This window comes from Neophocaena asiaeorientalis, unplaced genomic scaffold (genome assembly GCF_003031525.2).
Source record: "Neophocaena asiaeorientalis asiaeorientalis breed wild unplaced genomic scaffold, Neophocaena_asiaeorientalis_V1.1 scaffold357, whole genome shotgun sequence".
Classification (NCBI taxonomy): domain Eukaryota; kingdom Metazoa; phylum Chordata; class Mammalia; order Artiodactyla; family Phocoenidae; genus Neophocaena; species Neophocaena asiaeorientalis.
In genome coordinates, this window is record NW_020173270.1 from 1,853,045 (window position 1) to 1,879,371 (window position 26,327).

Sequence of the window (26,327 nt, forward strand, 5' to 3'; positions counted from 1 at the left end):
TTCAGTGGTTAAGAATCCTCCTGAGAATGCAGGGGACACGGGTTCGATCCCTGGTCCGAGAAGATCCCACATGCCACAGAGCAACTAAGCCCGAGTGCCACAACAACTGAGCCCACGTGCTGCAACTACTGAAGCCCGCGGGCCTAGAGCCCGTGTTCTGCAACAAGAGAAGCCACTGCAGTGAGAAGCCCTCGCACCACAATGAAGAGTAGCCCCCACTTGCCACAACTAGAGGAAGCCCGCACTCAGCAACGAACACCCAACGCAGGAAGAAAAAAAATTCTTTCATTGAGACATCATTGACATATAATATTATATTAGTTTCAGATGTACAACATAATGATTCGATATTATATACATTGCCAAATGATCGCCACAATAAGTCTAGTTAACATCCATCATCATACAGATTTACAAAATTTCTTTCCTTGGGAATTCCCTGGTGGTCCAGTGGTTAGGATTCTGTGGTTTCACTGCTGAGGGCCTGGTCACAGAATTAAGACCCTGCAAGCTACACGGAGCGGCCAAAAAATAAAAATTATTGTCTTATGATGACAGCTTTTAAGATTTACCCTTAGCCACTTTTGAATATATAATAGTGTTATTAATTATAGTTGCCATGCTGTATGTTACAACCCCAGGACTTCCTTATTTTATAACTGGAAGTTTGTATCTTTTGACCTAATTTTGATTATTTTAAGCATTTTTATTTTTTACATTTATTTTGTTGAAGTATAGTTAACTTACAATGTTAATTTCTGCTGTACAGCAAAGTGATGCAGTTATATGTATATATACATTCTTTTTCATATTCTTTTCCATTATGGTTTATCACAGGATATTGAACATAGTTCCTTGTGCTATACAGTAGGACCTTGTGTTTTTTTCTGTTTGTTTGTTTGTTTTGCGGTACGCGGGCCTCTCACTGTTGTGGCCTCTCCCGTTGGGGAGCACAGGCTCTGGACGCGCAGGCTCAGCGGCCATGGCTCACGGGCACAGCCGCTCCGCGGCACGTGGGATCTTCCCGGACCAGGGCACGAACCCGTGTCCCCTGCATCGGCAGGCGGACTCTCAACCACTGCGCCACCAGGGAAGCCCAGGACCTTGTTTTTTATCCTTCCTATATATAATAGTTTGCATCTGCTAATCCCAAACTCCCAGTCCTTCCCTGTCCCACCCCTCCTCCCCCTTGGCAACCACAAGTCCGTTCTCTATGTCTGTTTAACCACTTAACTTTAAAATTGGATGATCAGCGCTGTAATGGGGAAGCACAGGGGCCTAGAAGAGGTCAGAGAAGGGACCTATCCCAGCAGGTAAGGCTTTTTGGGCAGGGGCCCTGGGGCTGAGGAACAGTAAGATTATCCAGATGAAAAGGATATGGAATGGGTGACCCAGATTGGGGAAGCGCATGAATAATGCATTGTAGCGTGGGATACGTGACTGATTCTTCCCAGACGAGCCCAGAGGGACATTGTATGTGGGCATCCCAAAACAAGGCTGCTGGCCCCCCGCCAGGAGTGGCCCCCGCCACCCCTGGCAACTGCCCATGCCCTTTCCTGTCAGCCTTTAGTCACATCAGGTCATCAGGAGAGGTCAGTTTTAGGGCAGGAGCCTCAGAATCTCAGAGCAGAAAGAATGACTCAGATTCTGGGCTGGGGCTCCAGAAAGGAATGGAGTGGCCTCTGCCCAAGACACTCTCCCCATCGCCACCCGTCTCCCAGAGTCCTCCCAGCCTGGGAGCTTGCGTGTGTGTGAACCTGCCGCCTTTGGACACCAGGGCAAACGGCCCTGAACTCGCTCAGGTAAGAATACTAGTTATAACAGTGCATATTAATTTAGCTCTCCCCTTTACCCCATTAGGCACGTGCATAATCTACGTTTTGTCACCCTTTAATCAGCCCTGAAAACGAAAGCATTCCTTTCCCTTTTGGACTGACGGGAAAACTGTGATGTTCTGAGATGTTCACATACTTGGCCAAAGACAGACAGCTTAGAAAGGCCAAGATTTCAACCTAGTTCTCTCTAGTTCCAAACTAATGAATCTTTTTTTTTTTTTTTTTTAATCCTGTCTGCTTTTGTAAGTTACAATTTTGAATGGGGAAGGCATGTGCATTGTGCCAAACCCCAAAACTCTAAAAATCATAGCTGGAGGACTTCCCTGGTGGTCCAGTGGCTAAGACTCCCAATGCAGGGGCCTGGGCTCACTCCCTGGTCAGGGAACTAGATCCCACATGCCGCAACTAAGAGTTCGTATGCTGCAACTAAAGATCCCGCGTGCGGCAACGAAGACCTGGCTCAGCCAAACAAACAAATAAATTTTTTTTTTTAAAAAGAGAATATTAATTTTAAAAATAAATAAAATAAAAACCATAGCTGGAGAAGTCCCCCTTTTCCTAATTGTGTGCCCACCTAAAACTTTGTTTGAGAATGTTTATCCAGGTTTATTCATAATCACTTTTGAAGTGTTTTTGTATGTCTAAACATTTTCCTTTTCAAAATTGTTATGGACTGAATGTCTGTGTTCCCCTAAAATTCATTATGTGGAAACCCTAATCCCCAGGTGTGATGGTCTTTGGAGGTGGAGCCTTTGGGAGATGATTAGGTCATGAGGACGGGACTCCCATGATAGGATTGGTGCCCTTAGAAAAAGAGACAGAAGAGAGCTTTCTCTCTCTCTCCACCATATGAGAATACAGCGAGAAGGTGGCCATCTGCAAGCCAGGAAGAGAGTTCTCCCCAGGAACCGAATATACCAGCACCTTGATTTTGGACTTCCCAGCCTCCGGAAGTGTGAGAAATAAATTTCTGTGTTTAAGCCACCCAGCCTGTGGCATTTTGTTATAGCAGCCCAAGAGGACTAAGACAAAAATGGTGGGGAGGGGCTTCCCTGGTGGCGCAGTGGTTGAGAGTCCGCCTGCCGAGGCAGGGGACATGGGTTCGTGTCCCGGTCCGGGAGGATCCCACATGCCGCGGAGCGGTTGGGCTCGTGAGCTATGGCCGCTGAGCCTGCGCGTCCGGAGCCTGTGCTCTGCAGCGGGTGAGGCCACAACAGTGAAAGGCCCGCGTACCGCAAAAAAAAAAAAAAAAATGGTGGGGAAAGCATCTTGGCAGTATATTGTAGTGTAATTGACATACCATAATCTGTACCTATTTCAGGTGCACAATCTAATCAACTCTGACCTATGTAAACACCTGTGAATCTGTCGCCATAATCAAGGTAATGGAAATCTCTATCACACCCGGAAGCTTCCTTGTACCTCTTAAGAACCTCTCCCACTGGCTCCTCCCACCTTCCCCAGGTAACCATGACCTGCTTTCTGTCACTACAAGTAAGTTTGCATTTCCTAGAATTTTATATAAATGGAATCACATAGAGTACATAGAATGTACTCCTTTCTTGCCTGCTTTTTTTTTTACTTAAGACAATTATTTTGAGATTCATCTCTGTTGGAATGTGTATCAGTAGTATATTTATTTTTAACGTTGATACGGATAAACCACAGTTTCCGTATACATTCATCTGTTGAAGGACATTGGGGTTGTTCCAGTCTTTGTTTATTAAAAATAAAGCTGTTAAAAAAATAAATAAATAAAAATAAAGCTGTTATGGACATTCACATACACTTTTTTTTTCAATTTTTTAAAATTGAAGTATAGTTGATTCACAATGTTGTGTTAATTTCTGCTGTACCGCAAAGTGATTCTGCTATACATATATATACATTCTTTTTTATGTTCTTTTCCATTGTGGTTTCTCATAGAATATTGAATATAGTTCCCTGTGCTATGCAATAGGACCTTGTTGCTTATCCATCCTATATATAATAGTTTGCATCTGTTCATCCCAAACTCCCAATCCCTCTCTCCCCCATCCCCCCTCCCTCTTGGCAACCACAGGTCTGTTCTCTGTGTCTGTGAGTCTGTTTCTATTTCATAGATAAGTATATTTGTGCCATATTTTAGATTTCACATGTAAGTGATATCATATGGTATTTGTCTTTCTCTTTCTGACTTACTTCACTTTGTGTGATAATCTCTAGTTGCATCCAATGTCACATACAAGTTTTTGATAGGAGAGTGCTTTCATTTCTCTTGGAGGAAATTTTTAAAAATAAATTTATTTATTTATTTTTGCCTGCGTTGGGCCTTCGTTGTTGTGCGCAACTTTCTCTAGTTGCGGCGAGCAGGGGCTACTCTTCATTGCGGTGCGCAGGCTTCTCATTGCGGTGGCTTCTCTTGTTGCAGAGCATGGGTTCTAGGTGCGCAGGCTTCAGTAGTTGTGGCATGCAGGCTCAGTAGTTGTGGCACACAGGATTAGTTGCTCCGTGGTACATGGGATTGTCCCCGACCAGGGCTCAAACCCATGTCCCCTACATTAGCAGGTGGATTCTTAACCACTGCTCCACCAGGGAAGTCCAGAAAATTTTTTTAATTAAAAATTTTAATTTCAATCTCCCTAACACTCTTGTCCCCTATCTGTCCAGTTCCCCTCACTCATACCCAAAATCACTGTCAATAGTTTCTCCTCTGTCATTCTTGCATTTATTTATACAGATATAAGCAATTTTCCCCACTATCTTTACACAGAAGATAGCATGTCACATGCACTGTTTTGTATCTTTTTTCACTTGACATAAATCTCAGAGCTCTTATCAGCCCATAGAAGGTTCCTCATTTTTTATATAGTAGCTGAATAGTATTCCATTTATGTTTGTACTATATTTAACCAGGTCCCTATTAAGGACCTGCGTTGTCCCTAATCTTTTGCTATTACAAACCATACACTAATGAATAACCTTGCAGACTGTCATTTTGTACCTGTGCAATTATACCTGGAGAAAGAGTTTCCCAAAGTGGAATTACTAGGTCAAAAGGGATATATATTCGTAATTTTGATGAATTTTACCAAATTGCCCTCCATGGAGTTGGGCCAGTATACACTGGCACCAACAATGAGAGACCACTTATGAGAGCACCTATTTTCTCTCAGCGTTGTCAATAAATTACCTTATTAAACTTTGGAGTTTTGCCACTCTGATACATGGAAAACGGCACCTCACATAGTTTAAATTTTCATCTGTCTTAGTATGAGATGACCTTTTCAGATGCTTAATAGCCATTTGTATTTCCTTTGCCCTATTAAAAAATTCTTGTGTTGTTCTTTCTGTTATTGATTTCTACTAGGCAGATTAAGTCTTTGTGATATGAATTGCAAAATTTTTTTCTCAGCTTTTCATTTGTCTCTGACTTTGCTTTAAATATTTTTTGCCATACAGAAATTTTATGTGTGTATGAGAGAGAGCAAACTAATCAATTTTTAAAAATGTCTTCTAGATTGCAGGAGAAGGGATAGAATAGGAGTTTGGGATTAACAGATACACACTGCTATATATAAAATAGATAACCAACAAGGACCTGTTGTATAGCACAGGGAACTATATACAATATCTTGTAATAATTTATAGTGGAAAAGAATCTGAAAAATAATATATATATAAATGTATATGTATACATTTATATATACAAATGTATATGTATACATATATATGTATCACTGAGTTACTTTTCTGTAACCTGAAACTAACACTACATTGTAAATCAACTATGATTCAATTAAAAAAATAAAGACCGGGGCTTCCCTGGTGGCGCAGTGGTTGAGAGTCTGCCTGCCGATGCAGGGAATGCGGGTTCGTGCCCCGGTCCGGGAAGATCCCACATGCCGCGGAGCGGCTGTGCCCGTGAGCCATGGCCCCTAAGCCTGCGCGTCCGTCCGGAGCCTGTGCTCCGCAACGGGAGAGGCCACAACAGTGAGAGGCCTGCGTACCGCCAAAAAAATAAAAAATAAAAAAAAGTTAAAAAAAGTAAAAAATAAAGACCAAAAAAAAAGGTCTTCTAGGTTTTGTCACAGAAAATCCTTATTGCAAGATAAAATTCTCCCTTTTTTTCCCTTGCAGAACATTTATGGTTTTATTTTCATGCTTAGTTATTTGATTGAAATTACAACATCTTAATGAATCAGTTACACCACTTCCCTAACCAATGACTTATTGTAACAGTGATTGGCTGACAGTCTGGAAACAACCTAAGTGTTCCAACATTAAGGAACAGCCATCAAGTGCAACAAGATTTCAAATTGCAAACTATTTCAAGGAAGTACTTAGTGACCCAGGAAAAATATAGGGTGTGTTAAACAAGAAATCCAAACTGTGTATCCAGTAGCATTCCAATATTTCTTCCGTTCCTGTTTTTTAGTTGAAGTGCAGTTGGTCTACAATGTTGTGTTAGTTTCAAGTGTACAGCAAAGTGTTTCAGTTCCAATGTTTCTTTTTAAACGTGTTTATGAGAAAAGAGGCTGGCGAGAAACAGAGAAATGGACTAATAATCTCAGGCAGGGTTTCTGTGAGAACATTCATTTATTCATTAAGATAATTGTTGATGCCCAGATCACAAAAGGGAGGCAGCTCTGCAACTAAGCCCCGTCTGTGTGCAGCAATGAAGGCCCAATGCAACCAAAAATAAATTAATAAGTTTATTTTTTGTAAGTTGTATGTGATTTCACCAAAATAACACTTAAAAAAAAAACAAAAACAAAGTAATCCAGATGGGAGGAAGTGGGAACCTGGGAGGAGATGCAACAAGACTGAGTTGATAACTGGTGTTTATGTTATACAATCTACTTTTTTTTTTCATTGTGGAAAAATATACATCATATAAAATTTACCATTTGAAGTATTCTGAAGTGTACAGTTTAGTGGCATGAAGTACATTTTGCTACTATTTTTGGTTTAAAAGTCTCCAAAATCAGTAGTTGTAGCCCGGGGGCTCAACTGGGATCTTAGTGGGATCTTAGTTCCCTGACCAGGGATCAAACCCTCATCCCCTGCATTGTAAGGCGGACTCTTTACCACTGGACCACTAGGGAAGTCCCCCAATTTTTTTCCCCACTATTTATTTATTTGGCTGTGCCAGGTTTTAGTTGTGGCATCAGGGATCTAGTTCCCTGACCAGGGATCCAACCCGGGCCCCCTGCACTGGGAGCGCAGGGTCTTAACCACTGGACCACCAGGGAAGTCCCTGGTAGATCCAATTTTGATGGGCTAGCGCAGCAATTTTTATTTCTCTCTTTAGTTTCTTAATTTTCTATGATGAATATGCTAATTTTAAAAAAATATTTATTTATTTAGGCTGTGCCAAGTCTTAGTTGTGGCATGAGGGATCTTTCGTTGCGGCATGCATGTGGGATCAACTTCCCTGACCAAGGGATCCAACCCCGGCCCCCCGCATTGGGAGCGCAGAGTCTCACCCACTGGACCACCAGGGAAATCCCATGAATGTGCTAATTTTAAGAAAGTATTTTTGTAACAATAAGAAAAAGCTAGAGATTGCCTCTTTCCTTCCTTCTTTCCTCCCACCCTCCCTCCTTTCTTTCTCTCTTTACTTTCTTTCTCTCTCTTTCTCTCTTTTCTCCTTCTCTTCCTCTTTTCTTCCTTCCTTCCTTCCTTTCTTTCTTTTAAAAATTTTCTGAAGAATAATTCTTACCCGAAGTGGCCTCCTGGTGGCGAATCAGAGAGCAGCTCACGCGCGTTCCTTTCCGCTGTCACGGGCTCCCGGGAGGGAAGGAAAGTGCCCGTGGCTGCTGAGCACCCCCTGTGCGCGATTCCTGAGGGCCGAGGGGCCCCCCAGAAGTGGCCTCGAGGTTTTGTCCTAGAAGATGAAGGATTCAAAGGAGGAGGCAAAGGGAGATGTGGAGGTGATGAGTAGCAACTTTCCTCTTACCCCCTCCTCCCCGCCCCCAACTTCCTCCTCCTTTCAGGCCATCTCTTTTACTTACCAGCAATTCATCCGTTCATCAATGAACTGAGCGCCTACTGTGTGCCAGGCCCTTTTTTTTTTTTTGCGGTACGCGGGCCTCTCACTGTTGTGGCCTCTCCCGTTGCGGAGCACAGGTTCCGGACGCGCAGGCTCAGCGGCCATGGCTCATGGGCCCAGCCGCTCCGCGGCATGTGGGATCTTCCTGGACCGGGGCACGAACCCGTGTCCCCTGCATCGGCAGGCGGACCCTCAACCACTGCGCCACCAGGGAAGCCCCAGGCCCCTTTTTAAGCACCGGGGACAAAGGCCTTGCCCTAATGGAGCTGGCACAATGGCTGTGTGAGAGAGACACAGTAAACAAATAAAGAAAATATATAGCATGTTACGTGGTGATAAGTACTAAAAAGAAAAATAAATCGAAGAAGGGAGACACAGAATGGGGGGATGTTGGCAATTTAAACTAGAGTGATCAGGAACCGTCTCACTGGGTGTGTGAGTAGTGAAGTGAAGGATGTGAAGAGGTCAGTCAGGCAGATATCAGGGGGAAGGGCATTCTAGGAGGAGGGAATAGCCAGTGCAAAGGCCCTGAGGTTCCTGAGGCAGGAATGTTCCTGATGAGTTCGAGGAACACTAAGAAGTTTGGGTTGGCGGTGGGGGGCTGGGGGCAGAATCAGACAGAGAAAAAAATACGCAAATGTGGCAACAGGTTAGCATTTGCTGTAAGGAAGACACACACACATCTAGGTGTGTATATATATAGAGAGAGGTATAGATATAGATACACATTTTCTTTCTGAACCTTTTTTGAGCCGGTTACAGACATGACTCTTTCTTATTCCTAAATACTTCAATTTATATTTCCTGAGAAAAAGGGCCTTCTCCTACGGAGGGTTTCTCTACCTTATTGACACCGAGGCTGGATAATTCTCTGCTGTAGAGGGCTGTCCTACACTGTAGGATTTTTAGCTTCCCTGGCCTCCACCCACGAGGTGTCAGTAGCACACACACCCTGGCTGTGACGGCCAAAAATGTCTTCAGACATTACATAAATGTCCCCTGGATGACAGACAGTGCCCCTCCCCCAACCAGTGGAGAACCATTGCTTATATAACTACAGTATAATGATCGCAATCAGGAAATTTAATACGGATCTAATCTTGCTACCTGAACTACAGATATTCAAATGTTATCAAAGGTTCAATAATGTCTATCTTAGTAATTTTTATTTTCTGGTCTCTGGTCCAATCCAGGATCACACATTGTAGACAGATGTCATGCCTGGAATGTCCTTTCTCCTTTCCTTGTCTTTCATGACATTGACTTTTTAAAAAAATTTTATTGAAGTATAGTTGATTTACAATGTTGTGTTAATTTCTGCTGCACGGCAAAGTGACTCAGTGTTTTATATATATATATATATATATTCTCTTTCATATTCTTTTCCATTGTGGTTTATCACAGAATATTGAATGTAGTTCCCTGTGCTCTACAGTAGGACCTTGTTGTTATCCATCCTGTATAAAATAGTTTGCATCTGCTAATCCCAAACTCCCAATCCTTCTCTATGTCTGTGAGGCTGTTTCTGTTTCGTAGATAGGTTCATTTGTGTGGTATTTTAGATTCCACATATAAGTGATACCGTATGGTACTTGTCTTTCCCTTTGTGACTTACTATGCTTAGTATGATAAACTCTAGGTCCATCCATGTTGTTGCAAATGGCATTATTTAATTATTTTTTATGGCTGAGTAGTATTCCATTGTATTTATGTATACCACATCTTCTTTATCCATTCATCTGTTGATGGACACTTAGGTTGTTTCCATGTCTTGGCTATTGTAAATAGTGCTGCTATGAACATTGGGGTGAATATATCTTTTTGAATTAGAGTTTTGTCTGGATATATGCCCAGTAGTGGGATTGCAGGATCATATGGTAGCTCTATTTTCAGTTTTTTGAGGATCCTCCATGCTGTTCTCCGTAGTGGCTGTATCAATTTACATTCCCACCAACAGTGTAGGAGGGTTCCCTTTTCTCCACAGCCTCTCCAGCATTTGTTATTTGTAGACTTTTTGACATTGACATTTTTGAAGGTCATAGGCCAGTCGTTTTGTAGAACGTCCCTGTCTGGGACATTGGGGACATGGCATTTGTCTGATTTTCCTCATGAATAGATTCAGGTTAAGCATCTTTGGAAGAAATACCACAGAAGTGATGGTGCGTCCTTCTCTATGCAGTATATTAGGATTTGATTTGTCCATTTGCCCCGTTCCTGGTCATCTTAACTATGGTCACTTGATGAAGCATTCTCTCTCTGTTTCTCCTCTGTGAAATGACAACTTTTTCCTCTGTCATGAATGTGTATTTTATGGGTGGTTACACTGAAACTACACAAATATCCTGTTTCCTCATGAAACTTTCACTGACTGTCTCATCCATTGAGGATGCTGGCCTGAATCAACTGTCCTGATTTTAATAATTTTTTTTCATATCTGTTTAATTAATTTATTTATTTGGTTGTGCCGGGTCTTAGTTGTGGCATGCGAACTCTGTTGTAGCATGCACACGGCATGTAGTTCCCTGACCAGGGATCGAACCCAGGTCCCCTGCATTGGGAGCGTGGAGTCTTAACCTCTGTGCCACCGGGGAAGTCCCTTAATAACTGCTTTAAATAAATACTGAACAGGCTGAAAAGGTTGCTTCTAACATACATGTGAAGTGGGAAGAGTAACAATGAAATGCACGTCCATGTAAATTTCAACCAGGCTCAGAAAGAGATACATCCGCATATGTGAAACCCCAGCACGTTCCTGCCTGGGGATAAACATGGATTGTTCAAAGCTGGGGACGGGCGTGGGGGGCAGGAGGGCAGCAGGGAGGCCTGGGATGGTGGGGTCTTTGAGTAACTAGATGGGGAGACGGATAAATTCCAGAACTACTCAGGTGGTGAAACTAATAGGATGTGGACGGACCAGTTAGATTTTGAGCCTGGGGAGGAGGGTGGAGGGCGAAGCGGGGGACTGGGCAGAAGGAGATGCTGCCCTTTGAGACCCTCAACTGGGGCTGATGAGCCCTCAGTGCTGGGGATGTGAGTGTTGAGGGGCAGACGCAGACTCTCTGGGACAGTTAGACATTCCAGACCAGGGCAGGGCTGCTCCGGAGTTTCCAAGAGGCCCTTGAACTGGCAAAGGAGCTGAAGGTGGCTCCCAAGAGGCTCACGTGCGTCATGGAGTGGCCAGGAGGCTAGCTCTCCTCTCCTCTGGCTCAAGCCTCAGCCTGGGATAGGGTGGAACAGAGAAGGGTCATGTGTTCTACCATCAATGGTCTTAGGAATCTGGAGGAAAACAAAACGCTATTTAAGAGATCTAATCCTCTTTTGAGACCCAGAACACATTGTTCAGTATGAGTTTTGATACAGATAAGAAGGAACATGATACTTAAAACAGATTCAAGTGATGGGGGTGTATTGGTAAACAAAGATTGCTTCTGGCACTATAGACTTGATAATTTGAAAGCTTAAGATATGAGGGAAATTATCAGATACATTGATTTAATGCTCTATTTTTATTTTTTATTTATTTATTTTTTGTGGTATGCGGGCGTCTCACTGCTGTGGCCTCTCCCGTTGCGGAGCACAGGCTCCGGACGCACAGGCTCAGCGGCCATGGCACAGGGGCCTAGTCACTCCGCGGCATGTGGGATCTTCCCGGACCGGGGCACAAACCCGCGTCCCCTGCATTGGCAGGCGGACTCCCAACCATTGCGCCACCAGGGAAGCCCCTAGTGCTCTATTTTTAATGTTGACATGAAACAAAGATGGCTTTTTAAAAAATTTATTTATTTTGTTTATTTTTTTGGCTGCGTCAGGTCTTAGTTGTGGCTCGCGGGGTCTTCATTGAGGTGTGCGGGAACTTTCTTTGCAGCAAAGGGCTCTTTTTGTTATGGCACGTGGGCTTCTCTCTGGTTGTGGTGAGCCGGCCCCAGGGCTCTGTAATTTGCTGCACACGGGCTCTCTCTCGTTGAGGTGCGTGAACTCGGTAGTTGTGGCCTGGAGGCTTAGTTGCCCTGCGGCATGTGGGATCTTAGTTCCCTGACCAGGGATCGAAGCTGGAGTCCCTGCATTGTAAGGTGGATTCTTTACCACTGGACCACCAGGGAAGTCCCTGAGATGGCTTTTTCATTAAGGCTTTTACCTTCAGAACACAGTGTCTGGACTTTAAAAAGTTATTGGCACATCCCAAAGATCTGTACTGTTCTAGGGTGTGATAGCTTAGAAGTGAGTATAATTTGAACATAATGCCTTTTTAGAGTGTCAAATTCAGAACCAGGCAGATCCATCTCCTGACCCTAACTGTGGTCCTAAAGTAACTTACTTGAGGAAATTGGATCCCAAAGATTACAGGTGGGGAATTTTGAAGTGTGTCCATATTCCATTGGAGATCAAAGAAGCCCAACTAAAAGAATTGTGGACCAACTGACATGACAACTGTGAACTGAGCAAAACTTCTTTTTGAAAGGGCTGTCTTATCTTGAAGATTATGCCTTTGGAGGCACTAAGGTGATTGGCAGGGGAAAGAATCAGAACATGTGAAATTCCTTAAAAAATTATTGACAAATAATTTTGCCTATGTTACACATTAAAAAAAAACTTTACACTTTGTGCAAAAAAAAAAAAAAAAGAGAGAGAGAAAGAGATCAAAGATAATTCCATCTTTCTCCTTCATCCACCCAATCAAAGTGCCTTCTCCCTGTTACATACTTCCACACTAGCTGGAGAGGCTGGGACATTCTTCCAATGCTGCTCGGATATCCTTGGTCCACATGGAGTCCAAATTCACCTTTCGTTCCTTTCATTCAGCAAACAAGTATTTATAGAGCACCTTCTGTGTGCCAAGCATTGTTTGAGGCTCTGGGGACCAGGCAGTGTAGAAGACAGACAGAAAAGTTCTTGCTCTTATGGGACTGACATTCCAGTGAGGAACAGATAGACATGTATAAGAAGGTGATAAGTGCTAGGGAAAAAAATTAGTGCAGGCCAAAGAGGTGTCTTGAGTAGAGAAAGCGTGGGAAGGCGGCCAGGGGAGCCTCATTGTGACATTTGAACAGAGATCAAAAGAGGTGAGCACAGGCTCCAGATGCGCAGGCTCAGCGGCCATGGCTTACGGGCCCAGCCGCTCTGCGGCATGTGGGATCTTCCCAGACGGGGGCACGAACCCGTGTCCCTTGCATCGGCAGGCGGACTCTCAACCACTGCGCCACCAGGGAAGCCCTCAAGATTCTTAACATAATCACATCTGCAAGTCCCTTTTGCCATGTAAGGTACCATGTTCATAGGTGGTAGAGGTTAGTATACGGACATCTTTGGGGGGACGTTATTCTACCAACCAGAAAGAGGTTGAGTAAAAATCATGCAGTCCTGAAATTGAACTGGAAATATGAGAATGAATTCATAAATATGAATTTATGTCAAGAGGTGACAGAAACGGGTCATGCAGGGCATTGTGGGCCACTCAAAGGATTTTAGTTCTTACACTCTGTGAGATGGGAGCCATGAGAGGGTTTGTACAGAGGAGGGATAATGCCTTTGCCCCCAAACTGGTCCCTCCATCTTTCGACCTGGTTATAGTTCCACCCAGGCTGAAGCCCTGTCTTTCTCACCTCCCAAGTCTCACCTCCATCTGGCTCCCCTTCCACCTCCAGCTCCATCTCTCTCTCACATCCCCATTTTTATCTCGTTCAGTGTTTCTGGGAAAGGTAGGACACAACAAATGAACATAAATACACAATACCAATAGCATTCCAATATGGTGAAAGCAGCCAATTAGGAAAAGATAAGAAACAGAGCTTCTATCTACAAAAGCAGCCATCTTTGGGACTTCCCTGGTGGTCCAGTGGGTAAGACTCCACACTCCCAATGCAGGGGGCCTGGGTTCGATCCCTGGTTGGGGAACTAGGTCCCACATGCATGCCGCAACTCAGATTCCGCATGCCGCAACTAAAGATTCCATGTGCAGCAACTAAGACTCAGAGCAGCCTAAATAAATACATATTAAAAAGAAAAAAAGCAGCCATCTTTCTCCCCCAAAGAGAATAACCTTAAGGAGGAGGGTGTGGTCTGTTTCAAGAAAACTCTAAAAATTTACTAGGAGGTTAAAATAAGACTTGGATTAATTAACTGATATGTCATGTTTATGGATGAAATGACTGAATTTTATTATGTCAGTTATATCTAAATTAATATACAGGTTTTGTTTTGTTTTGTTTTTTGGTTGCATTGGGTTTTAGTTGCAGCACGTGTTGAGGCATGTGGGCTTCTCTCTCGTTGTGGCGTGCGAGCTTTGTCTCTCTAGTTGTGGTACGCAGGCTCCAGAGCACGTGGGCTCTGTATTTTGCGGCAGGCGGGCTCTCTCATTGAGGCGCGGGAGCTCAGTAGATGAGGCACGCGGGCTTGCCCCTCTGCTGTGGGATCTTAGTTCCCCAACAAGGGATCGAACCCGCGTCCCCTGTATTGGAAGGCGGATTCTTAACCACTGGACCACCAGGGAAGTCCCTCTCATCAGGCTTTTGAGAGCAATGCTTTATGCAAGAAGAAAATGGAGTGACATGTTTAAAAATATTATAGCAAAGAAAATGGGAGCCAAGGATTTTATATCCAGCAAAATTGACTTTCACATATAAAGGATATAGACTGTTATCAACATGTGAGAGCTAAGGGAAGATGGTTTCCATGAGGTCTTGAGGATTCCATTTCAGATAAACAAATGTCTAGAAAGACATGTGTTTATGACTGCAAAGAGCATGAAACATAACATTACTTGTAAACCTAAGACCGAAGGGCACTAAACAAAGAAGGGTGATGTATGTAATGGATAAATGTTCTCTCAGTGTAGATGCAGTACAAATATATCTATATGATGGCAAAAGGGGAGAGTATATGCAAAAGATACTTTAAAACAGTTTTAGTAACATATTGATGGCAGTATTCGCATTGCTTTTTTTTTTTTTTTTTTTTTTTTTTGCGGTCCGCGGGCCTCTCACTCTTGTGGCCTCTCCCGCTGCGGAGCACAGGCTCCAGACGCGCAGGCTCAGCGGCCATGGCTCACGGGTCCAGCCGCTCCGCGACACGTGGGATCCTCCCAGACCGGGTCACGAACCCGTGTCCCCTGCATCGGCAGGCAGACTCTCAACCACTGCGCCACCAGGGAAGCCCTCGCATTGCTTTTTGAGACCACTGTGTGAGCAGTGTTCATTAAAGCAAATGAATGATTCTGAGACATTCTAATTCTGTTTTCATCAGTGTTCTTAAGAACCAGGATTTTTATGGAAGAAAGAAGAAACAGATAGTATTAGTATCCTATTGCTGCTGTAACAAATTACCACTAATTTAGTGGCTCAAAACGTTAATTGATTATCTTACAGTCCTGGAGTTCAAAAGTCCAACATGGGTCTCACCAGGCTAAAAATCCAGGTGTCCTCAGGGTTGCATTCCTTCTGGAGTCTCTTGGGGAGAGTCCGTATCCCTGACTTTTCTAGCTTCTAGAGGCCACCTGCAATCCTCAGCTGATGGCCCCTCTTCCAGCAATCACAATCACTCCCACCTCTGCTTCTGTCTTCACATCTCTTTCTCTGACTCTGACCCTCCTGCCAACAATTATAAGGACTTTTACGATGACACTGGGCCCACTGGAGAATCCAGGACAATCTCCCCATCTCAAGATTCTTTTTTTTTTTTTTTTTCGATACGCGGGCCTCTCACTATTGTGGCCTCTCCCATTGCGGAGCACAGGCTCCAGACGCGCAGGCTCAGCGGCCATGGCTTACGGGCCCAGCCGCTCTGCGGCATGTGGGATCTTCCCAGACGGGGGCACGAACCCGTGTCCCTTGCATCGGCAGGCGGACTCTCAACCACTGCGCCACCAGGGAAGCCCTCAAGATTCTTAACATAATCACATCTGCAAGTCCCTTTTGCCATGTAAGGTACCATGTTCATAGGTGGTAGAGGTTAGTATACGGACATCTTTGGGGGGACGTTATTCTACCAACCAGAAAGAGGTTGAGTAAAAATCATGCAGTCCTGAAATTGAACTGGAAATATGAGAATGAATTCATAAAGTATTGTACCTAATAGAATATGGACATATATATCATATGTATATGCATAAATGTACATGATAATATATTACATACATATTATAATATATTATATACAGATTATATCATGATATATAATTATGTGTTATATTATAGGACAATATATTATATGTTCTCTCTATATTATATATATAGATATTATATATATTCCCCTCCCTTTAGCTCTTTTTTTTTTTTTTTTTTTTTTTTTTTTTTTTTTTACCCAACAACTGCGCCACCACGGAAGCCCCCTTTTAGCTCTTTTGACCAAGGAAGTCTAGACACATGGCCAACCCAATAGCAAATGAGCATTTCTAACACCCAAACGAATATAATTTCCCACCAAAAGAAGCCCCCAGAGTTTCTGGCTGATGCCAGGTCTGGGACAGGAAATGTCCAAGATGTGCCTGGAACATCTGGTCATAGGAGACAGCAAGAAAACTATCAGAGTTGCTCCAAAAAGTTCCAACCAGTAGAGGCTCCCACTGGCCAGGTGGGCCCACCAGTGAGGATAAAGGATTGGAGCACAACATATTTAAATCCATAAGCTCATAACTACTTAACGAAAGAGCCAGCCTATAATTATTAGAGAAATGTAAATCAAAACTACAATGAGGTGTCACCTCACACTGGTCAGAATGACCATCATCAAAAAGTCTACAAATAGGGTTTCCCTGGTGGCTCAGTGGTTAAGAATCCGTCTGCCAATGCAGGGGACACGACTTTGAGCCCTGGTCCAGGAAGATCCCACATGCCACGGAGCAACCCTGCGCCACAGTTACTGAGCCTGGGCTCTAGAGCCTGAGAGTCACAACTACTGAAGCCCGTGCGCCTAGAGCCCGTGCTCAGCAGTAAGAGAAGCCACCGCCCACCGCAACGAAGAGTAGTCCCCCGCTCACCGCAACTAGAGAAAGCCTGTGCGCAGCAATGAAGACAAAAGGCAGCCAAAAAAAAAAAAAAAAAGTCTACAAATAATAAACTCTGGAGAGGGCGTGGAGAAAAGGGAACCCTCCTACACTGCTGGTGGGAATGTAAATTGGTGCAGTCACTATGGAGAACAGTATGGAGGTTCCTAAAAAAACTAAAAATAGGTTTATCATGTGATCCAGCAGTCCTGGGAATATATCTGGAAAAGACGAAAACTCTAATTCAAAAAAGATACATGTGGGGCTTCCCTGGTGGTCCAGTTGTTAAGAATCCGTCTTGCAATGCAGGGGACACCCATTCGATCCCTGGTGTGGAACTAAGATCCCACCTGCCGTGAGGCAACTAAGCCTGCACGCCACAACAACAGAGCCTGCACACCGCAACTACTGAGCCTGCACACCACAAGGAAAGATCCCACATGCCACAACTAAGACCCAATGAAGCCAAAAAATAAAAAATAAATAAATATTAAAAGGAAAAAAACCCAAAAGATACATGCACCTCAATGTTCATAGCAGTACTATTTACAGTAGCCAAGACATGGAAGCATACTAAGTGTCCATCAACAGGTGAATGGATAAAGATGTGGTACATATATGCAATGGAATATTACTCAGCCATAAAAAAGAATGATATATTGCCATTTGCAGCAACACGGATGGACCTAGAGATTATCATACTAATTGAAATAAATTAGACAAATACAAATATTATATGATATCACATATGTGGAATCTAAAAAATAATACAAATGAACTTATTTACAAAACAGAAACAGACTCACAGACATAGAAAACAAACTTTTCTATGGAAAGGGAGGAGTGAATTAGGAGTTTGAGGTTAACAGATAAACACTGCTATACATAAGATAGATAAAAAAACAAGGACTTACTGTATAGCACAGGGAACTATATTCAATGTCTTGTAAAAACCTGTAATGAAAAAGAATCTGGGGAATTCTCTGCTGGTCCAGTTGTTAGGACTCCGCACTTTCATTGCCGAAGGTGTGGGTTCAATCCCTGGTCCGGGAACTAAGGTCCCACAAACCTTGCAGCGTGGTTAAAAAAAAAAAAACGACTGAGAAAGAATATATATATACTCTTCATTGTGGTGCGTGTGGGTTTGCTGTCCACCAGAAGCTAACACAATAATGTAAATCAACTATGCTTCAATCAAAAAAAGAAAAAAAGAACCAGCCTAATTTATCACCTTCAGAGGATTATGGGGAATTAATTCACTATTTAGGTAAGTGGTCTCTAAAGGGAAAGAATCAAGCACTCCTACATGAACGTGCCACTAGGTAACCAAATGGAACCTAAGGGAAACATCTGCAAGGGAAGAATTTTAGCTAAAAAACAAGGACGAAATTCGAGGAGGAGGACATCGCTATTTTGCATTCACCACCAAGTTAGTTCTCAATGGCTGCTGGCCTCATGCAAGGAGAGACAAACAGTGTGAGCCTGATGTTGATGGGACAAACAGCACCCACAATCGGGCCAAAGGCATCAAACCCTAGTCTAATCCCAGTTCTGGAAACAACTGCAAATTTGCCTGGAAGATGAAGGACAGAGAACCATGCCAGCGTGCACCACGAGGATGGGATCAGAACCACCCAGACCGTGGGAAACAGCCTGAGTTGTGCAATCGATTTATTGCAAGGCAGGGAAGATAGCGGGGAACCCATGAATTAAGAGACTTAAAAGATAAATATATATATATTTTTTGCATGTGCAAGACTAAACCACAGTGTCTAGAGATTCAAACTTCCATGATAAACTATTCAGAAATGCCAGGCAGTGACTATCACACAAGTCACAACAGTGGTTCCTTTGCGGAGCGAGGAGGCACTGTGATTGGGATGCAGCCTGTTGGAGGGGCTTCTGGGGTCGCTGGTGACATGCTCTTTGTTGACCTGGGTGGGGGTTAAAATGATGTTTGCCTTCCAGCTAAGTTTCTCACACTCAGCGCTATCAACATTCAGGCCAGATGATTCTTGGTTGTGGGAGAATACCCCGTACATTGCGGGATGTTTAGCAACATCCCTGGCCTCCACCCACTAGAGACCAAGGACAGCCCTTCCCCCCACTCCATCCTGACAATCAGCATGTCTCCAGTTATTGCTGAATATCTCCCAAGGGACAAAATCGCCCCTGGTTGAGAACTGCCCCTTAGGAACTCCTTAAGTTATACATTTATTTTTATGTGGTTTCTTGGATCTAGCTCTGTGTGTGTGTGCATTTTTAAATTTTTTTAAATTTAATTTTTATTTCATATTAGAGTATAGTCGATTTACAATGTGGTGTTAGTTTCAGGTATACAGCAAAGTGATTCAGTTATACATATACATGTATCCATTCTTTTTCAGATTCTTTTCCCATATAGTTTATTACAGAATATTGAGTAGCATTCCCTGTGCTATACAGGGTAGGTCCTTGTTGATTATCTATTTTATACATAGTAGTGTGTATATGTTAATCCCAAACTCCTAATTTATCCCTTCCCCCCCACCTTTCCCATTTGGTAACCATAAGTTTGTTTTTGAAGACTGTGAGTCTGTTTCTGTTTTTGTTGTTGTTGTTTTAATATTTATTTATTTATTTGGCTGAGCCTGGTCTTTAGTTGTGGCACACAGAATCTTCGTTGCCGCCTGCAGGATCTTCATTGAGGACTGTGGGATTTTTTTCTTTTTTTTAATTGCGGCATGTGGGAACTTTTAGTTGTGACGTGTGGGATCTAGTTCCCTGACCAGGGATCAAACCCGGGCCCCCTGCATTGGGAGCGTGGAGTCTTGACTGCTGGACCAACAGGGAAGTCCCTGTTTCTGTATTGTAATGCATTTTATTTTATTTAAAAATTTTTTTAAAAATTCCACTATAGCTTTTATGGGGGAAACTTGACAGGATTCTACAGTTTATTGGGAAGAAAAAAAAAGACAGTGAAAATAGCCCAGGAATTTTGCAAAAAGTGGAGTATCAGATATTAAAATATATTCTAAAGCTACTGTATTTAAAACAGAGCAGCACTGGGACAAATAGAGAGATGAATCTTTGGAATAAAGTAACTTGCCTCCAATGGGCCCCATTTTATCAGATAAAGTCTGAGCTGCTTCAGACACACCCTTCTGCCTGTCCCTCCAGCTCCCCTCCCACCAACATCATGACTTAGTCAAAGTTCACTATATCTTCCTTTGCATATGCATTTTCTCCTGTCTGGAGTACCTTTCCTTAAGTGTCATTCCTACAGGCTGTCTCCCCAGATCCTCTACGACAATGATGTGTCCTCTTTTCTCTTCCCATAGACTCCAGCTCCCATCCCTGTTACCCCCTGACCATAAACCATAGCTTGAAAATCTGTCTCCTCCTCTCAGCTTTGAGGCCCAGGATGGCAGGGATTATGTTCCCCTCAAGGACCTGCACAGTACCTGGAACACCGTAGGTGCTCAATAAATGCTAAATTAATAGGGGAAAAATATGTAGATTCACTTTCGATCATAATATTTTCCAAATGGGTTAAAGAGTTCAATGTAATTTCAAACCATTATTTAAACAAACATTTTTTAAAAATTTTATTGAGGTAGGACTTCCCTGGTGGTTAAGAATCCGCCTGCCAATGCAGGGGACACGGGTTCGAACCCTGGTCCCGGAAGATCCCACATGCCATGGAGCAACAAAGCCCGTGTGCCACAACTACTGAGCCTGCGCTCTAGAGCCCGCGTGCCGCAACTACTAAAGCCCACACGCCTAGAGCCCGTGCTCCGCAACAAGAGAAGCCACCGCAATGAGAAGACGGTGCACCACAATGAAGAGTAGCCCCCTCGCCGCAACTAGAGAAAGCTCGCGTACAGCAACAAAGACCCAGCACAGCCAAAAATAAATAACTAAATTTATTTTTTTTTAATTTATTGAGGTATAGTTGATTTACAATGTTGTGTTAATTTCTGCTGCACGGCAAAGTGATTCAGATATATATATATATTCTTTTTCATATTCTTTTCCATTATGGTTTATCACAGGATATTGAAATAGTTCCCTGTGCTATATAGTACAACCTTGTTGCTTACCCATTCTAGATATAATAGTTTGCACCTGCTAATCCCAAACTCCCAATCCTTCCCTCCCCCACCCCTCCTCCCCCTTGGCAACCACAAGTCTGTTCCCTATGTCGGTGAGTCTGTTTCTTCAACAAACATTTATTAAGTACCTACTGTGTGCTTGGGGCACTGGATGAAACAGTGTCCAAAATCAATCAGTTCCCTGTCCTTATGGGGAGACAGATGGCAAACAAAGAAACAAATAAATAATAGATTTTTTTTCAGATATTGAAAGTATATAGCTATTAGATTCATAAAACAGAGTGACTGGAAAGATAGTGACTGGAGAAGGTCCACGTTAGGCCTTTAGGGGACTGGAACACACAGGTTGAGCCCCCAAAGGTAGGAGAAGGTGGCCAAGTGAACAGGTTCAGGGAAGAACAGTTCAGGAAGATTGAGCAGCATGCGCAAAGGCGCTGCGGTGGGAAAGATCCAGGATCCAAAGGTCCAGGATCCAAAGGTAGGAGAAGGTGGCCAAGTGAACAGGTTCAGGGAAGAACAGTTCAGGAAGATTGCGTAGCATGCGCAAAGGCGCTGCGGTGGGAAAGATCCAGGGTCCAGGTCCCTCACCCAGACACTGCGACAGGAGCGTCAGCTTCCACCCAAGGTATCTTCCAAATACACAAATCCCACCGGGTAACTGTCGTGCTTAGAGTGTTCCCGAGGCTCCCTGTCCCCTGTGGATCATATCGAAGCCCTTTAGCCCGGAGCTGGGCACCACTCGGCCTCTGCTCTCCCCACTACGGACCCGAACGCCCTCAAGGGCAGTCACTCCAGGCCCCACCCCAAGCCACTCCCCATACTCTCAGCGCCGGGACAGTGCGGTCCACCCCGCCTCACCATTGGACAGTTTCGGAGAGCATGGAACGCTGGTTGGCTGACGTGGCCGTCAGTTAGGGTCAAGGCCTTGATAACCGGTTCCCGAGCTTCGAGGGGGCGGGCTCGGGTGCGGGCGCGGCTGTGGCTGCGGCTTCAGGTAAAGCGCCGGCTTTCGGGGCACCGATGGGGTCCTGGGGGGGATCAGGGTACGCAGCGGGACGGGGCGCTGCGCTTCTAGCCCCTTTGCGGGCTCAGCGCGCTGCGACGGGGCGGGCGCTGTGTCCTCTGGCTGGGACCCCTCCCACATTGGGAGTCCCGGGTGGGCGGCGAGTAGAGTCGGGGGGCTCTGGATTCTTGAGGTCTCCTACTTCCCGCCCTTCAGGAGCGAAGTGGGGGGCTTTGTTCGCCCCCTGGCGCCGCAACCGACTTCGGGATGCTTTCACAGAGTCGCTCCTGGACAGCCTGGGGACCCGGGTCCATTCCCTCGCGCTGGACCTGAGTGTGTGTGTGTGTGTGTGTGTGATGGGGGGTGATTCGGAAACGGTGTTGGGGGGAGGGACGGATGGCCCCCGGGCCGGCAGACAATGGACAACGGATGGAACCGCCCGGCGGCGTTTCCTGTAGGAAACTGCTCTGTCTCCGTGAGGCCGTCCTGAGGGGACAGGGGGGTGGGGGGTGCTGACCTCAGTACCTCCCCCTCCCTCCATCATCAGCCTCCACTCCCACTTCAGGGGTCTGACAGTCCCGCCCCAAAGTTAGGGGGTGCCACCACGCAGAGCCTCAGTCCGGGAGGACGCCCCCTCCCCAAGACCGGGATCTGCACTGCCCGCCTCGTATCCCACCCCTCAGGTTTTGTGAGCTTGTGAGCACAGCTCTGAGTCCCAAAATAGTCCCTGGGGCGGGAGTGGGGGCGTGTGGCGTCGGCTCTGACGGCCTAATAGGGGGGTCTCAGGCAGAGGATCCGGATCTAAGCTTGCCAGCTCGGGCAGGGAGCGGAGGAGAGGGGAGGGCAGTTGCGCGCCTCCACTCCGGTGAGGCTGCAGCCCCTGGAGCCGCCACGGTTTGGGCCTGCTCTTCCCATGGGGGACACACGCAGGGGACAGGCAGGAGTGCAGGCTGGGAGGGCCGACCCCCTCTGCCTCTTTGCCCCTCCTGGGGAGGGGAGGGCTGTTTATAGAATGCCATCAAGTGGAGGGGTCAATGCAGAAACACTGGCAAAGCTGCAGGATTCAAATCCTGCTTCTGCCCATGTCCGACTTTGGCTGGGTCACTTAATCCCCGTGTCTCAGTTTCTCCATCTGCACAATAGGGGGAAAGAATAACCTACCTCAAAGGGTTTACCTAGGATTTTTTTTTAAGTTACCCATAAATTGCTTAGAATAGAGGCTAGCCCATAGTAAATGTCAAAAGTCATTGGCATATTTTTATTTACTGTTCTTGGGGCATCCACCCATTTTTCAGGTCAGTCTCTGGGTCTGGCTGCTCCAGCTGGTTTGGGTCTTAGGAATGACACACAGCTGTTTTTTTGAATTCCCAGGGTCTCAGATTTGGGTGTAACCAGGTCCCCGGAGTGGGGGGGCTGACACCACGGAGTCACACGGCCAGCTGTGTGTGAGGCAAGTCCAGACCCCTAAGCCCCAGCCCAGGTTTTTTCCATGACCCAGCTCTTGCCTGGCAGTTTCCTGAAAACAAGTCCTGAGAGGCACTGGCTGTCCTCCGTGTTGCCCTGCTGGCCGGCCCCTTACAGCCAGTGTGAGGGGACGGGAAACAGCTGCTTCAGGACTGGAAGTTCCCCATCACTCTCCCTCCTTGGGGTGGGTTGGGGGAGGTGTCAGGGACCCAGGCTGGACGGAGTGGTGAGTGGGAGGGTTCCCCCAGCTGTGGAGCAGAATGAGTCAGGTCGACCGACGGGTGCTCAGTTGCTGGTGGGTACTAGGCACGCAGGTGGTCATCCGGAGTGCGAGAGACCAGAAGGGGTGACTGGGAAGGTTGCCAGGTGGTTAGCACAGGTGGGCAGTAGGTCAGGAAGAGTACAGATCAGGTCTGGCAGGCACCTGCTGGTGCAGGGCTGGGCAGACAAGAGGTCCCCGCCAGAAGATGAAAGCCCAGTCTGAGGGCATTTCCCATAGGCAATTGACTTAACTGCTTTATGCCTTCATTTCCCCCATCTGGGAAAGGGGGAAACATCCCACCCTGCAGGATTATACTTGTGTGTGGGGGGTTTACATTTAGTCAGGCCAGGCATAGAGTAGGCACTCGATACAAGCTGCTTTCCCTTCCCTCAGGGTTTCTCACGTGAGATCTTCAAAGCCCCATCTTTCCTGCCCTATACTCTCTGAATCAAATTTCTGGACTCAATATTTGTCCTTGTTAAATATCACATTATTAGATGTGGCCCAATCTCCCCAGTTTCTTAGAGCCTCCATCACATCACCTGAAGTGTCTCTATCCCTTTAGCCCTAAGCATAGCCACAGCTCTGAGTTTTTTGTTTGTTTGTTTGTTTTTGTAGTTTTGTTTTCTTGTTTTTGGCCTCAACACGTGGCACGGCTTGTGGGATCTTAGTTCCCTGACCAGGGATTGTACCTGGGCCCTCAGCAGTGAAAGCACCGAATCCTAACCACTGGATGACCAGGGAATTCCCTAGCCACAGCTCTGACAACCTGGGTGCTTGTGGTTCCACTACAATCTCTTACAAGTCAAGGGCAGAGCCCTGTGGCACTCCAGTAGAGACATCCCAGGAAGACTGGTATCCATTGATTTGCATCCTTGGTGCGTCTGGCCCACAACTCTCCATCATTCCTAAAGGATCTCACAAGTGACCCTAGTATAAATTCAGATGTACATGAGCCATTGAAGGGCTTCCAACCCTCGCCTTCCTCTTCTGAATGTTCACACTCCACCCCTTTGAGCATCAATTTCTAATTTTCCCCAGGGACCGAAGAAAACTCAGCAGGTCTGGAATGCACCTCACCCTGCCCCCGCCCCAGCTGCTCTTGTTCTCTCGATCATCATCCTCTTTCTTTTTTTTTTGCCACGCCATGTGGCATGCAGGATCCTAGTTCCCCAGCCAGGGATCGAACCCTTGCCCTTGCCGTGGAAGCACGGATTCCTAACCACTGGACCACCAGGGAGTTCCCCTCTCTTCTCCTTTTGATGCCCTTCCTGCCTCCTCCTGCCCAGCAGGCTGAGGCCTGGCATGTGAGGGTCCCCACAGTCATTCATTACAAACTTTCTTTTTTATATATATAAATTTATTTATTTAATTTATTTATCTTTGGCTGCGTTGGGTCTTCATTGCTGCACGCGAGCTTTCTCTAGTTGCGATGAGCGGGGGCTACTCTTCATTGCGGTGTGCGGGCTATCCAAACTTTCAAGGCCACTTGAGGGAGGAGGGAGGAGAGGGCCTGTGTGGGGGGGTGTTGGGGTGGTGGTGGAGAGGACCTCTTAGGTCTGTTTACTCACTCAGAGTCTGGACTGACCCCAGAGGCACAGCCAGCGGGACAGGGCCCAGCCCCACTCTCACCCCCTCTGGGGGCTACTCCAGGAAACATGGCCAAGTTTGCCCTGAATCAGAACCTGCCTGGTAAGTGTGCAAAATGGACTTTGCATGTGTACAGATCCACACTTGGCACCCAGATGCAGACACAGCCCTGCAGCTCCCTCCTTTGCAGAGTGGCCAGAGGGCCCTTTATAAAGGTGGATAGTATCATGGCTTAAAATCTGCCTCTGGTGCCCTGTCACAGGTGGAATAAAACTCCATCTCCTCATGGTGGCCCAGAAGGTTCCCCACCATCCGGTCCGAGCCCACCTCTTCTACTCCTCTCCCCCCTCCCTTCCTTCACTCTGCTCTGCGCATCCTCGCCTCCACCGGCTCTTACTCAGGCCCACCCTGGTCATTCCACCCCAGGGCCTCTGCATGGGCTGTTTTCTTTTAGGACCCTCCTGTCTCAGCTGCTTCCTCCCCCTCATTCAGGGCTCAGCTTGTAAGTCCCCTCCTCAGGAAATCTGCCCTGACAGCCAGAGCCCACGTCTGTCAGTTATTCTCTATTGCATCTTGGAATTATTATTATTGCCCTAAGCACCATTTGGAACGATTGTGTTTATCTGTCTCCTGTAAGAGGGCAGGGATGCTTGTCTTGTTCACTGTTATGTCCGCAGCACCTAGAAAAGTGCTTGGTACATAGTAGGTGCTCAATTAACGCGTGAACCCTCGACTTTTTGGGAGCAGAGAGGCGTTTAAGCCTTGGGTGTGCAATCCAGGTGTGCAGTGTTTGGTGCAGGTGGAGTCGTGCAGGCGTGTCGTGGGGCAGTGGGGACGCGTTCTCCGGGTCTCTCCGGCTTAACGCCCCTCCACGCCCCTGTCATGCCCACAGACCTGGGCAGCCCTCGCCTGTGCCCCAGCGTGACTGGGGGAGCTCGCAGCCCGAGTTCGCCCTACTCGGTGGAGACGCCCTATGGCTTCCACCTGGACCTGGACTTCCTCAAGTACGTGGAGGAGCTGGAGCGCGGCCCCGCCGCCCGCCGCGCCCCGGGCCCCCAGCCCGCGCGC

At 45.9% G+C, this 26,327-nt stretch overlaps 1 long non-coding RNA gene and 1 other non-coding gene across 2 annotated transcripts; both read left to right on the forward strand.

Annotated features, from left to right (window-relative positions):
- The first annotated feature begins 11,127 nt into the window (after positions 1 to 11,127).
- LOC112400347 (small nucleolar RNA SNORA40) lies at positions 11,128 to 11,244 on the forward strand. Its single transcript, XR_003003385.1, has one exon. It is a non-coding gene; the product is annotated as a small nucleolar RNA SNORA40 (small nucleolar RNA).
- A 10,620-nt stretch (positions 11,245 to 21,864) lies between these two features.
- LOC112400333 (uncharacterized) lies at positions 21,865 to 26,289 on the forward strand. The gene is made up of 3 exons (XR_003003382.1): positions 21,865 to 21,934; positions 25,245 to 25,361; positions 26,152 to 26,289. It is a non-coding gene; the product is annotated as an uncharacterized LOC112400333 (long non-coding RNA).
- The last annotated feature ends 38 nt before the right edge of the window (positions 26,290 to 26,327 follow it).